Below are 14,037 nucleotides of genomic sequence, written 5' to 3'. Positions count from 1 at the left end.
AGACTAGCAGAACTCAGTGTCTTACTGATTTGTGCCCTACACTCCAAAGCATCTTCCACCTCCACAATTTAATACTTTTAGCTCTATTTCCTGAGAACTGCTCACACTATACCCCATCAGGGCATTTCTGGATTTCTCTCCTGTCAAGCCACCACTCTGCACAAACCATTTGGAAGGTAATATCATTGAAACTTGTATCTATCTATCAAACTGACAGAAATCAGCAGGTTCAAAAGCTGTTAGGAAAGCCTAGATGACTTTAAAGCAGATTTTAAAAACAGCACATACACACACCAAGTAAGAGTATTTCTGTCCAGCATAGAAATTAGGGGTTTTGTTTGTCTTAAACTTCCTCTATCAAAAATATCTCAACCCAATCAGAGAACAAAAATTTATTTTTCTTTCAATTTGAATTGTCCGTATTTACAAAGTAAAAGAACACATACTGGACATTGATCCTGAATATATACTAGATTACAGATAAGTTTTTATGTGTACAATCAACCACTTTGCAGGAAGAAACAGTTTACAGAATTACTTTCAGTACATTCTTAATGGCTGTAGGAGTTGAAGCAGAGATGCACAGAACTCAGTGGCATGGCAAGCAGGATACTTCATGATAAAGAGCCACATGGAAAAATCCAGGAATGCGAGGTTATTGTTTCACTAACCATACAAATGAAGAGCTACTGTAAAACTATGAGACAGCGTGGATCATTTATCACTCTGCAAAGCAAACACTGAAAGGGCAAGCTGTGCCCAGCAGTAACTGAGCTGCACCAGCAAAGAAGGAACAAGAGCAGTGCGGGTTTCCACTGGCAGTGGCCCTTCTGCGCTGAAGTGCTGTAACCAGCACTGGAAAGACACAACCAAAAAGCACAATACCTGCCATGCTGCTTTCTAAATAGCACCTTGTTGATGCGGGGCGGGGAGAGGCGGGGGGAGAGAGAAATAACCACAGGAATAGAAGCTTCAGGCTCAAAATCTACAATAAATACATTAAAATAAACAAGCTTAAACTTACCTAACAGTACATTACCTCCAGTGTTTTCATCATTATTTTAAAATGCTAGGAGATCCCCCTACTTCTGAGCAGCAAAGAAAAACAGAAGCAGGAAAAATGGAAATAAGAGCTTATCAGCTGCTCAAACCAGGAACAAGACTTCTCCAAACACCACCTTATTTTGTAATACGAAGTACAGTATTTTAGGAACATGTGATACAAGGTAACATCTCTGTACTTTAATATACTTTCTATTTGTGCACTATAAAGCTGAAAAGAAATCAAATGTACTTATGTATGCTCCTCTGCCACAAACTGCAAAAACATTTTGACATAGCTGTTTCGGATTCTTTATAATAGTTACTACCAAAATGGTTTCAATATATTTCTGTAACTCACTGTCAGAAGTATTTACTGTCCAAACACTGTTTTTAAAACATGAAATCTGAAATTGCAGGTCTAGTGCACTTGTGGTAAAATAAACTAATGCCGTAAGCCACAAAGCTAAACTGTAAAAATGCAAGCAAATACAGATTAAATAAGAAAAATATGAAAACTATGTGACAGACAGATCAGTTAAATACAGACTAAAGACAGATCAGCTGAAATAAAAAGCATGGAAGATTTTAAAATTATTATTGGCCATGATGAGGACGATCCTGAGCTGCACTGACAACCCAAAGGCCAAGCAAGAGGTTCTATTTCAATGCTTCACTGGACAATTTAGAACTGGAGCATAATCACTGCATAGCTATTAACACAGAAGGAAATCATTTTATAGGTAAATTGTATTTGCAGTTGAGATGACAAGAGAGGCAGCAGTCCCTCTAAGGCTCATAGCTGGAACACCAAGCCCAAACCCTCAAGGCTTGGTTCTGTTTGGAAAAAGGAAGAGAAAGGTGTCAGTTCTCTATGGCTTACCAAAGGATAAGGAAGAAAACGTTTCATTTTTGCCATAATGGAATTATGGTGAAAAAAAAGTGTCTGACGGGAAACAGCAGAACCAGTAACTGCAGTTCTTTGGCTGTAAGAGACAAAGTGGCTTTTGTAGGACCTCAAAATTTTGTCTAATGGTGATGTTTGTTGACACATTCTGTACCAGAATTTCAAAGCATGTATTAGTACAGTCTTGCAATTTCCTACATGCACAGTAAAGCCCTGGAGGTCTGAAGAGGTTTCTTACATTGATTTGCTTCAGAACTTGCTCATCTAATGGAAAGGCTAAATCTCCATTTTCATTTAATAGGTAAAATTAGAAAAGAGCTTAAATCCCGATTATATAAAAACATTAGAAGGTCAGCCACAATCCTCTTTACTCTACAGATGAACAATTCCAGAAACGACCTCAGTGCACCAAGGCCATTTTGTTCATTCTCGGGGCTCCTGTGGGCTGCAGGTATGTAACCAGAGAAATGCAAAGCCATATTATTTGATGAACATGGAGTAACAGTAAAAAAAGGTAATAAAAATGCAGCAGGCATGCCTTTGGGCCTATCAGTAGAGGTATTATTTAACTGTGACAAGCATGAATACAGGGGCCCGAACCCTGGAAAATTTTACATGCTGAAATGATTCACAGATCTGAAGTACCCACTGTTAAATTACTCTACCAAGCAGATAATCGCATATGATAACCAGATCCATTACCAATACTACCTGGCACTTCTAAATTTCTTGCAAAACTCATTACACTGAAGGCTACAAAGCTATCTGTATCCATTAATTAATAACACACCACCACAACCAATAACCACCCCACCAACAGCACTAGGAATCTTTCCTGAAAAGAACACTGGTCGTTTGTCACACCAATGAATGAAATTTCTGCATTGAGTAGTAAATGCAGTGCTGCTCTTCCCAAGTTACAAAAAGCCATAGCAGAATGAAAGGGCAAGAGCCTAAAGCAGCAAACCTGTATTATGTTCCTCTATTTGCATCTGTTGCTGTGCTCTGTCAGAGGCAGCGCTTCTGAGCTAGAAGGAACTTGGACTTGACCAAATACTATAAGCTAACTGAAACACTGGATTTCTGGATGAAAGACAGCAGTATGACAAAATGCATCCAGTTTGTCCAAATATGTAAAGTTCTCTTTTTGAGTATCTTTTAAGTATCTAAAAAGGCAGTGATGAGCCTCAGCGCTCCTTTCTACATTCAAGCTATTTTAATAAAAGCAAAGCTAAAAAACCCAGAGTAGCCTTAACTAATGAAGAAATGCCAACTGCTTTGCAGAATAATCCAAGAGGGAGCTCTTGGCTTGCAACTAAATTCCATAGCAGAAATATTACATAGCCATTGCCTTTACCTGCTCTTCTGTCTCAAATTTCTAGCCCTACTAAATTGACCACTGCTTCCCTTTTATAGTCAAGGACAGATGCAAGACACAAAGATTTGCAAGGAACACACATCTCTCTTCCTTCCCTCCCTCACAGCTGAGTATGTAAATGTTTAAAGAATGCTATAAACTTATGATTCTAAATTAATCCCAGCTGGGAAGGCACTCAGCCTCCAGTCATTTTGCAGCTCATCATCTTTCCAAACAACCTTCTCCCAACAGTCACTTCTTTTCAGAGAGGCTAAAGCAGCAGTTTCACCTTCTCAAGGAAGGAAGGGTGAGCTAGTTTGCAACTTGAACCTTTCTCCTCAGTCAGCCTCTACAAAGAGCTCTAGAAGGGAAGAAAAGATGGGTAAAAGGGGAAGTTATGCTGGAGAAAATAAATGCCTGAAAGCAGTAGAGAAATTGAAGGAAAAAGAACAGAGTTAAGAAAATAAAAGAAGAGCACAAAGGAGAAATAATAAATTTGTGGTTTGAATCATAGACTGGTTTGGATTGGAAGGTCTTCTAGTCCAACCCCCCTGACATGGGCAGAGACACCTTCCACTAGAACAAGTGGCTCAAAGCCCCATCCAACCTGGCCCTGAACACTTCCAGAGATGGGGCTTCTCTGGGCAGCCTGTTCCAGTGCCTCACAACCCCCATGGTGAAGAATTTCTCATATCTAATCTAAATCTACCCTCTTTCAGTTTAAAGCCATTGCCCCTTGTCCTATCACCACATGACCTTGTAAAAAGTCCCTCTCCAGCTTCGTTGTAGGCTCCATTTAGGTTCTGAAAGGTCACAATATGGTCTTCCAGAGCCTTCTCCACGCTGAACAACCCCAACTCTCTCAGCCTGTCCTCACAGCAGAGCTGTTCCAGCCCTCTGATCATCTTTGTGGCCTCCTCTGGACTCATTCCAACAGGTCTGTGCCCTTCTTATGTTGGAGGCCCCAGAAATGAACACAGGACTCCAGGTGGGGTGTCATGAGAGTGGAGTGAAGGGTAGAATCACCTTCCTCCACCTGCTGGTCATGCTCCTTTTGATGCAGCCCAGGATACATTTAGCTCTTTGGGCTGCAAGTGCACATTGCTGGCTCATGTTGAGTTTCTCATCAACCAACAGCCCCAAATTCTTCTCCCCAGGACTGCTTTCAGTCCATTCTCTGTCCAGCCTGTATTTGTGCTTGGGATTGCCTGACCCATGTGCAGGACCTTGCACTTTGGCCTTGTTGAACTTCATGAGGTTTGCACAGGCCCACCCCTCAAGCCTGTCAAGGTCCCTCTAGATGGCATCCCTTCCCTCCAGCATGTCTGCTGCACCACACAGCTTGGTGTCATCAGCAAACTTGCTGAGGGTCCACTCAGTACCACTGTCCATGTCACCAACAAAGATGTTAAACAGCACCAATCCCTGAGGAACACCACTTGTTCAAGCAATGACTATTCAGTGCTTCCTCATATTCTGAAGAGTTGTATCTGTACTACTACACATACACACACACATCTCTGGGCTATGGGCTTTACAAACACATTACCAAGTGCACAGCAGCATGAGTAAGCAAGGACAGCAGTGGCTGTTCCCCTAAGGTATGACTGTCACACAAAGAAATCAAGGTTTCCAGGAGCCACACTACACCAACACCAACAAGTCTGATTACCAAAAAAAAAAAGAAGAAAAAAAGGGTCTTCTCCAGTATTTCTTGTGTCACAGCTACACAACCAGAAGCTTCCAAACAATTCCAAGTGTGCAGGGCCCTGTAAACAGCTTGGCTCAACAACCAGCTGAGAAAGCAGTTTTCCTGTCTTCATTTTGTGTGGATACAGAGCAGAGGAACCAAAGGCACCAAATGCCAGACAGGCCAGCACTGCTCTAGACACTCAGCCTCACAAACAACATCCAGTGATGTGGATGAAGAAGAGGACCATCCTCACATGATCTGGGAAGGTCTCCACTCACACACAGAATACCCAACAAAAATAAAACAAAAAAAAATCTACCATACTACATGCCAATTTAATTCTACCCAACCAATTTCTCAATTTTAGAAGACTTTGCAACCCCAGGCTTGCCAGTTGAGAAATCTTTCTATTGGAGATGGACACGCATGGGAGAGATTACAGTTCAAATCTATTAAGACATTCAGCTTACTTCTGGAAAAGTACCATACATAAAGCCAAAGCTGAGTTTTCAACTACCCTTATAAGTTAGAAAATTGCACGCAACTTCTGCAAATTATAAGCTTCCTTCATTTTTTTTTTTAATAATACTCAGTGAAATGAAATATTAGCAGTATTAAAGGTCAATATAATAAATAGCATAGCTTCGAGGTGCTGAAGAACTGTATATTAGTACCAAGCCTTCACATATAGAAATGATGGAGTGAACTAGTGACTGATGACAAATTCATCTTAACACATACATAGTGTAAGACTAAAGAGACCAACATGCTAAAAAACCTATACAAATTAAGATTAACTGGAAGCACTGTTTATTAATTGCATTACTACTGATCCTAAAAAGAAGATGAAGAGTCCCTTTTTACAACAAGTCACATGGAAAAGATGAGAGGCAGCGTGAACGGGAAATTTTTCACACTGAGAACAATCAGCCATTGGAATAATCTCCTCAGGGAAGTAGTGAATTCTTCAACACTGGACATTAATAAGACTCAGTTGGACAGGGTGCTGGGCCATTTTGTCTACACTGTGTTTTTGCCAAGAAAGGTTGGACCAGATGATCCTTGATTTCCCTTCCAACCTGCTATTCTATGATAATGCGAAAGCTATACTGCATCATCCACATTATGTTGTGTATATACACGTATGCTATGTTATATACATAAGAAGACATGACTAATGCCTCATGCTGATGGGATCTGTAAAGCTATTATCACACTGTCTAGTAGAAACTGATCTTTATCTTTCATCACATGGAGCAGAGTGAAGTTGCGGTCTTGCATTATGCATAAGCAGTGAGTACAATTAGACTGAAAAGTAAGCTGGTCTCTGATCTCAAGTGGAAAGTGTGAACTCTGATCTTCATAGGAGACAGCGCTGCACGTTACTCCAGTCTACTAGTTAGCTGCCTGGAACCTGTGTATGCAATAGAAAACTTACAACATGTAGTTGTGGCTAATCTGATGCAATCCACTAATGTTTAAACAAGCAAGAATATCAAATAAGAGCGCAAAGCAGTTATGTTACTTTGTTTGGCACAGAGAAACTGCAATTAGTTCTTGATTTTGCAGTTCAAGAAGAATACTGAAAAACTGGAGAAAAAAAATAAAATGCCTTTAGGAGGAACACAGAAAGAGAAAGGAAGAATTTGATCTCTCATCAAGCAAAAATATAAAAATCACCAGTGACTGGGAACTACCCCTAAGCAAATTCAGGCTACAAGTGAGGCTTCCTTCATATTCATATACATGGAAACATTTAAGAATTGCTCATTTCCAAATTCCCATGAATGTTTTAATTGAAACTGGATGGTTTCCAAACAAATGCTGTATTTTACCTTGGTCTACCTATTCTGAAGCACAAATTTAGGAAATCTAATAGTCAATGTTGTAATAGTAGCAGTTGCACATTTCTCAAAACATTCTACAAAGGAACCAAGCATCTTCCCTCAACAGCTGAAAAACAAAGCAGAGAAATAACACTAATAGTCAAGGGCAAGACAGGAATGAAGTTCACATTTCCCAGTTGCAATTTTGCTACTCTGTGGTCCCTTCTGTTGTTTTGTTCCTCTTCTCCAAGCTAAAGAGACCCAGCTCCCTCAGCCTTGCCTCATAAGGGAGATGCTCCACTCCCTTCAGCATCTTTGCTGCCCTGCGCTGGACCCTCTCCAGCAGTTCCCTGTCCTTCTTGAACTGAGGGGCCCAGAACTGGACACAATATTCCAGATGTGGTCTCACCAGGGCAGAGTAGAGGGGAAGGAGAACCTCTCTGGACCTACTAACCACCCCCCTTCTAATACACCCCAGGATGCCATTGGCCTTCCTGGCCACAAGGGCCCAGTGCTGGCTCATGGTCATCCTGCTGTCCACCAGGACCCCCAGGTCCCTTTCCCCTACACTGCTCTCCAACAGGTCATTCCCCAAATTATAGTGAAGCCTGGGGCTGTTCCTATGCAGATACAAGACTCTACACTTTCCCTTGTTATATTTCATTAAATTTTCCCCACCCAACTCTCCAGCCTGTCCAGGTCTCGCTGGATGGCAGCACAGCCTTCTGGCGTGTCAGCCACGCCTCCCAGCTTGGTGTCATCAGCAAACTTGCTGACAGTGCACTCTATTCCCTCATCCAAGTGGTTGATGAATATATTGAATAGTACCGGTCCCAGTACCAACCCTTGAGGCACTCCACTAGATACAGGCCTCCAACTAGACTCTGCCCCATTGACCACAACTGGTTTGTTTCCTTTTAAATTCAGTCCAGGAACTTACTTTTTTTTACCGCTTCACAGATTCCAGTTCTGTTCAGTGTCACAGGTTTAATTGTCAATTCTTATTAGTAACTTGCAACAATGAAAAATATTCTAACTGCAGAAATCTGTTGCTATTAAATTTAAGAAGCACAGCACACTGTACTTTAGCAATACACAAGCTGAGCCATGCAGGTACTCAAAATACCAGGGCTGCTCATTCTTCACTAGCCATTCCCATAAAATGTTAAAATAACAGGATCAACTACAGAAAACATCTTGTTTGTTAATCACTGTACATTTGTAATCATACACAGTACAAAGTACATATTTGCTAGTTCTAAATTATACTACATTCCAGATTTTAAAGGTAAAACTAGGAGAAATTAATACACAGAATAATAATAATAAATACACGTATTTAATCTACCAACAGCTCTCCACTTTTATGCAAGCTATAGACCCAGTAATGTCAGATTTACAAAGCCCACTCAATTTCCAGAGGATGGGATTGCAGTGATTAAGCACCCAGATTCTTTGACAGCCTCAAACAGGCTATGCTAAAATCCATGCTGTTAAATCCTTGCAATCTTTTTTAATCCAGGCTAGCTAGATTAAAGCTATCTTGGGGGTGTCCTAGCCATTTTGAAATCAGGAAATCTGCACACATAGTGTACATACCCTCAGTGTTGGCCTGTGTAGCCAATAGAAGCTCGTAACAGAAAAGAGCATGGACTATTACATTCCATAGCACTAAGTCTTCAGTCGTTCCCAACTAAGAAAACAGCAATCAAAGCATAAAACCCTGGCCAGCTTATGGGTAACCCAAAAATTAATGAGATCCAGGCTCTCACTCACTCATATACACTTAGTTTCTGAATATGCAATTCTTTCAGCCTCACACACAATTAAATGGAAGCGAGACTTTCCTCATGAACACCCATTTCCTATTACAATGAACATATTTAGCTATTAAGAACATTATCCAGTTCTGTTGAAGGGTCCAATTGCAATTCTCCAGTTCTAGCATATACCAATAACTGAACCATAACATGCCAACTTCTGGTAATTCACAGCACTGCTTTTAAACAAAGAAGGCAAAAATATACTAAGCACTTTTTATTTCTTTTCTATTTAAAGATAACTGCAGTTATCATTGCACTATCAGAGCACAAGAACATTACAAAAGGCAATTGCTAACTTGGAAACATCCGCGCATTAATGAGAGTACCTAATACTGCTGTTCCCTTTCTCTCTCAGGCACATGCGTGCGTATGCACATGCATGCATGCAAAATATATACATACAGTCCTCAAACAACACCTAAGGAGGCCAAGGCTGTAAGCACTAATTGCAGAGGTTTTTCCTAACTTTCTTCTGACTCCTCAGGGAAACAGCTTGAAGTAAAGACCTACACAATCCTAATAGCCGAAACCCTTTGTACAGTCACCAACTAAATATTGGGGAAATTTCTGAGAAAAATTACAACCTGCAAAATGTAAGAAAGTGATACAACTCAGTACGTCTCCTGGCCATTCGGAGGAACCATACCCATAGAGCTGCCATCTCCCATTACAGGGAACACAGCACCACGTACCATGTCCCTGTGAAAGAGCAAGAATCACTGAGTCAAAACCTTTCCCACTGCAGCCCTACACGACACTACCAGGCCTTATAACCAATGATAAACGAAGCCAAAGGGGTTCAACCTGTCAACAGGAATAGTACTGACAAAACCAGTAGCTTTAAATGCTATCCTACAATATATAACTTATAGTCAACATCAGCCATGTAGGCACAGAGACCATCCCTTTCTCTCCCCTCCCCCCAGCCCTCCTCTTAAGTGCAGGTCAAGGAGAAATAAGTACTCCCAGGTTAAGTTGTATGCAGAATTTTACAAGTTTTATTTTTTCAATATTAACAGAAGAATGTGGGAAATCTAACAAAAATAAGTTTATGCTGCTCAACGTCTTGCACCTCAATAACTTTACAAATCCAATTAGATTCTGTATTTGAAATATAAGCAAAAATCAGCTTTACTGGGCATGTTACTAATTCTAAAAAAGCTACCTGTTAACATGGACATACTTTACTAGAACATTTAACTCCCAACTGTAAAACTTGCTCATGCATTTTAGTAAACAAGACTGAGTCTATAGGACCATGAGTTTATGAGCTCATAAACAACCAGAACTGTTACTAGTGTAACAAATTAAAAGTTAAATACAAGTTTGTATCAGTAGATTTGTTACAAGCTACAATTCAATGATTTAAAAAATTTCACTAGGAAGAATTTCCATTAGTTAACAAAAATTGCATGTGTATAATAAAAAGGAACTTAGCACCTTCAGTAAGTATTTTAGTGACATAACATGGTGACAGCATTGCTGACAGAGTTAGTTTGGTTACTTGGACATACTTTATGGAAAGTATTCAACAAAAACAAAAACTGTGCAATCCAAACATAGCGGCAAGAACGGGGGGGAATGTTCACTTACTTTCCACTATAGCTAAATAGCTAAAAGACTTGACCTTATCACTCAAGACAGCCCTTTTTCACTGTCCCTGCCCCACTAGACAGTGTTTAGGATCAAAATGTGTCTCTTGGAACCACAAGCTTCAAAATCAAATCGAAACAATCTTTCATATTTCATGATAAGAGATGGACGCAACATTTTTTTCCTCTGCCTTTAACTTTGAAAACTATATATCAAAGAAAACCACAACAATTGCATGTAAAAATCAACACTAAAGATGGTGCAAAGTGAAAAAGTAGGATGATTCAAGGAGAAAGCTAAAATAATTAATATATCCTTTTCCAGGGGCTGCTGTAGATCTGCAAATATGTTTGTTTCCAATATACATGTCCTCTGAAGGAACGGTTTTGTTGCTACAATAAATCAAACCTCAGAGGCTAAGCAGTCCTCTGCTGACACAATACAGCTTTGCTGACAGCATTTCGGAAGAACAGATTTGAATTGCCACTTTCGATACAACAACATTGTCCAAAACAACTGCAACAACAACTGCAGGGCAGATTCTAGCAAACAAGAAACTTATTTGTTTCTTTAGACATCCCACAGACAGAGGAAATGATGTTAAAAGGGAGGGTTTTTTCTTTAGAAGCAATGTTTATTAAATTGCTTGTCACTTCCAGACTGGGCTTCCTTCACATATTTTACATCTATAGCTTTCAATATTCATTAATAAACAGATCATTAACATCTGTTTAGCAGATGAGGCCGTGTTTTTACTCTCTGGTTGCAAGTCAGCTTAAACTGATCTGAGTTCAGCTCTCAATGCTGTTCTACGTGCAGTCCCTGGCAGGTAGCTGGTCACCTCCCTTCAGACAGCACTACAGTTTGCACAACACATTGAGTTAAGTCGCGAAACCAATTCATCTGAAAACTAACCCAGCCCTGTCTGCCTCTGCAAAACCAATACCACAGCTCCCCATCCCTTCTCCCTCCAAGCCCCAAAAACCACACACTGCAATTTTCCAACCTTCCTGATATGCCTTCTTGAACCAGGTCCTTACCCACCCGCAATGGACTTGCATTGACACCAGCTGGAGGACAAGGCTGCACAGGCAGGACTGCAGCACCTCACGCTTGCAGCCTCCTTTTTATCTTTTCATAAACTCCCTAAAAGTATATTGTATCTCTCTGTGAAAGGAGAGATCATGTATTAAATAAAAGCCAGTCCTTTTCAAGAATCAGGCACATCCAGAATAATCATCCCTTTCTTCCCTACAACACAAGTTTCATTTCACAAGTAGATTAAAAGAAACCACCTACAGGAACGACTGTGTTTTAGAAAAACGTAACAAAACCAGGCATCCTGTCACAACCTGAACAGAGTCCAACCTGCTTTTAGGAACACTTCTACAAATACCTAGTAGAAAGCATGAGGGAGTAGCCACCTAGTCCCCTTGCATCTCCCTCTTGAAAAAAACCTCTCAGATACAGAGGATGCATTTGGCAACAGACTGGGACACAGTCTGGCACTCGGCAGCAGCAAGCCTGCCCTGTAAACCATCCTGGTGGAGACTACCCCTTCTGCTCTGTGTGAAACACTACGTGCTACCAGCAGTCACAAAGACAATTCTGCTTTCACAGCATCCAAAGGGTGACTGCCAGATGATATAGAAAGGGGAGCCCATACTCTTACCTATCCACATTCCTGAGAAGGCAGGCACATGCAGCTTTAGCAAAAACTCCTGGTGGCTGTCACAACCAGCTTCAGATGAATCACAGCATGGTGAAACCTAGAAGCAGAAAGACCATGAGTATGAATGGGAAATGAATGGGTGAAATCTTTTTCAAAAGGTAAAGGGTATTGTCAAAATTCTGCTCTTAAGAGGCCAGAAAGCAACACTGAAGAGTTATAAAACTCTGAACCTATTAAGTTTTTACAGTTAACTTACTCATCTGAGAGAGCCTGCATGAGAAGTTTCTCACTATAACAATCCCAACCTTTCTTTTATCTCCCTTTTTCTGAATCAAGTTATTTTCTTTCAGAACACATTCTGCCAGGCATTTGGAGATGAAGAAAACCATTTGCTTACACCTGAAAGAAAGGGGACATTTAGCAGTGCTGTGGCCCACTTTCTTCCTCACTATTCAACATAAAGCCCATCACACATATCAAACACCAGTAAGAGCAGGAGTGAATTTAAGTCACCAACTGCAGCCCTCTCAGAAGTCTGAAAGCAGAAAGAGAAACAAGTTTCAAAGCTAGTTCTTCCTATTTACCAGGTACTGTAATAAAAACTGTATTGTTTATATTAGAGCGCAGTGTAGGGGAAAGGGACCTGGGGGTCCTGGTGGACAGCAGGATGACCATGAGCCAGCACTGGGCCCTTGTGGCCAGGAAGGCCAATGGCATCCTGGGGTGTATTAGAAGGGGGGTGGTTAGTAGATCGAGAGAGGTTCTCCTTCCCCTCTACTCTGCCCTGGTGAGACCACATCTGGAATATTGTGTCCAGTTCTGGGCCCCTCAGTTCAAGAAGGACAGGGAACTGCTGGAGAGAGTCCAGTGCAGGGCAACAAAGATGCTGAAGGGAGTGGAGCATCTCCCATATGAGGAAAGGCTGAGGGAGCTGGGTCTCTTTAGCTTGGAGAAGAGGAGACCGAGGGGTGACCTCATTAATGTTTACAAATATATATATAGGGTGAGTGTCATGAGGATGGAGCCAGGCTCTTCTTGGTGACAACCAACAGTAGGACAAGGGGTAATGGGCTCAAACTGGATCACAAGAGGTTCCACTTAAATTTGAGAAGAAACTTCTTCACAGTGAGGGTAACAGAACACTGGAACAGGCTGCCCAGGGGTGTTGTGGAGTCTCCTACTCTGGAGACATTCAAAACCCACCTGGACACATTCCTGTGTAGCCTCATCTAATTGTTCCTGCTCCGGCAGGGGGATTGGACTAGATGATCCTTCAAGGTGCCTTCCAATCCCTAACATTCTGTGATTCTGTGTTTCACCATTAGCCTTAACATCTGACCTCTGTCTGTTGCTGCAAAAGGCTCGCATCTGTATATGTTAGGAGCCCTCTAAAATTAGCCTGGGCACATAGATGTAACCATGGAGATTTATGCCGCAGTCGCGAGCACTCCGCAGAGGCACAAGCTGGAGGTAGAGCACAAACCACTGATGAATTTTTGTTCCCCTCTACCCCCACCAAGCTCACGCATTACATGATATGTGTGATGAATCATATCAAAGGAACAGACTGAAATCCAGCTCTAAATAAGGAGACTAGAGAAGACTTAGACCATTTCTTCAGCCTTGTTTTCCCCAATCTAGTTCACTGCATGGATACATAATCACTTGTGCTGACATGAGGCGGAAAAGGCACAGGACAGGATAAGCAGCAAAGGATGGCTGCTTTCAGGCCAGCTTAAGCTGCATGTAAAACCTTGGTACAAGATCTATTTATTTCATTATAATGAGCTCTAGAACTTGATAGGTTAATAAGTAAATAATTTTAAGTTACCCATTAGTACTCTCCCAACAGTTCTTTCCAGACAGAGTTGAATAAAGTTTGGATTCTTGGTGTCAAGAACACTAGCATCAACCAAAATTCTTTAAGAAGTCCCAGACAGCATTACCAAGAGAGCTTAAGAGTAATTACTGTTATCTTCCTTTAAGCAATTAATAATATAGCTTTCACAGTTGGGTTCTTTACTTATTTTGCTTATTTACAAAATAGCATGTGAAATTAAGACCTTGAAAAAAGAGAAGCATCATCAAAAGAGAAACAGTACAACAAAATAATGATCAAGTATAA

At 41.0% G+C, this 14,037-nt stretch overlaps 1 protein-coding gene across 6 annotated transcripts in view; it reads right to left on the bottom strand.

Moving 5' to 3' along the window:
- Positions 1–14,037, bottom strand: part of SIPA1L1 (signal induced proliferation associated 1 like 1) — a 221,629-nt gene that overhangs the window by 137,264 nt on the left and 70,328 nt on the right. For 5 of the 6 annotated variants that reach the window (XM_082058409.1, XM_082058408.1, XM_082058414.1 and 2 more), the window contains one exon: positions 11,913–12,009. The exons of the other annotated variant lie outside the window; for it this stretch is intronic. The gene's annotated coding sequence lies outside the window, so the exon portion shown is untranslated. The remainder of the gene's footprint in view (positions 1–11,912; positions 12,010–14,037) is intronic. 6 annotated transcript variants of the gene reach the window in all.

The sequence above is a fragment of the Streptopelia decaocto genome (genome assembly GCF_964273445.1).
Source record: "Streptopelia decaocto genome assembly, chromosome: 7".
Lineage (NCBI taxonomy): Eukaryota > Metazoa > Chordata > Aves > Columbiformes > Columbidae > Streptopelia > Streptopelia decaocto.
This window is presented reverse-complemented; position numbering and strand designations above follow the sequence as displayed.